Genomic DNA, 1,340 nt, shown 5'->3' with positions numbered 1-1,340 from the left:
AATTTTACCAGTGTTTTTATTTCCCTTCACTACTCACTGCTCAGCAATGACTTGGCTGATCCACCTATGAAGTTAGCTTTCATGGAACCTAAAAGGCGTCTGAGCAGAGAGCTCAAAAAGCTTATCTTGTAGGGATAATCTGTTGCTCACTGTGTAAAAGCATCAATGAAGAGTTAAGCAGCCCACAGCAAGGCAGGATAGTAAGGTGGGCTACCCAGCAGAGAGATAGGAACTTGGAAAGAGTCAGGCCTGAGATATGGAGGAAGTTGGACGTATAAAACTGGGAAGTAGCCAGCTCCATGGGCAGACATAGAGTAGTGTGATTGGGTTAATAAGAGTTACGAGCTTATTGGGGAATAAAGCTAGCATATGGCCTAGGTATTAGTTCATAAATAATTAAGCCTCCGTGTCATTGGGGAACTGGGTCAGCCATAGAAAAACCAAACAGTTACAAGGAGCTGCTGATTCTGCATCCTTTGGAAGCTCCTCCCACTGCATCTCACCTTCCACCCAGTAGGAGTGAACTGTGTGCTCACACACATGTGCAAGTGCGCATAAGCTGAGGATGTAAATGTTTTATGCACATTTGCATGGGAGGGAGAGACATGCACACAATGGAAGCCAAAGGAGGAACATTTCTGTGGCCTTCTTTACTATCAAATCCCCACAGACCAGGAGGTAAAAATGTAACCAAATATAGTATCTTGTATGGGATCCTGAATCCCAGAGAGTGGGAAAGAGTTAAGAAATAATGAAATCCTAGCTAGGTAGCAGTGGCTCACACCTTCAATCCCAGCCTGGTCATTTGTAGAGTGAGTTCTAGGACACCCAGTGCAACACAGAGAAAACCTGTCTGAAAAACAAAACATAATCCAAACAAAGCAAGGAGTTAATATGTAGTTAGAAGTAGTGTGAAGTGTGCAAGAATGTTCCTTAGACGCTTTCCCACAAAGCGAAAACTAAAGTGTTTGCTGGAAGGTGGCTTCTGCTTTGAGACAGGGTCTCGCTAGCTAGCAATGACTTTGACCCAGGTGTCATCCTCATCCTCCCAAGGTGCCAGGAGTCTGTTTAATCTGTGTGCCCCACACCCGCTGCTGTTTTTATTGACTGTTAACAGCTGGAGCTGCCACTCAAGGCTTCCCACAGAAGCACAAATTCTACAGCTGAGTGTACATCTCCAGCCCTGGTTTTTCCTTTTCTAGCTATTTATTGTGTGTGTGTGAGATGGGGGACACACGCATCTGCGGTTTCCAGAGATCAAACTTGGGGTGGGGCTTGCATGGTGAGCCTTATGTAGCTGGCCCACCAGTTCCGTTTCCATTTTAACTTTTTTTTTTTTT

The 1,340-nt window shown here is 44.9% G+C and overlaps 1 protein-coding gene across 1 annotated transcript in view; it reads right to left on the bottom strand.

Annotated features, from left to right (window-relative positions):
- The window catches only part of Irf5 (interferon regulatory factor 5), a 15,641-nt gene that overhangs the window by 990 nt on the left and 13,311 nt on the right, over positions 1–1,340 (bottom strand). The gene's annotated exons all lie outside the window — the stretch shown is intronic.

This window comes from Mus pahari, chromosome 2, assembly GCF_900095145.1.
Source record: "Mus pahari chromosome 2, PAHARI_EIJ_v1.1, whole genome shotgun sequence".
NCBI classification, from domain to species: Eukaryota; Metazoa; Chordata; class Mammalia; order Rodentia; family Muridae; genus Mus; species Mus pahari.
Note: the sequence above shows the minus strand (reverse complement) of the source record. Positions and strands in the feature narration are given on the sequence as shown.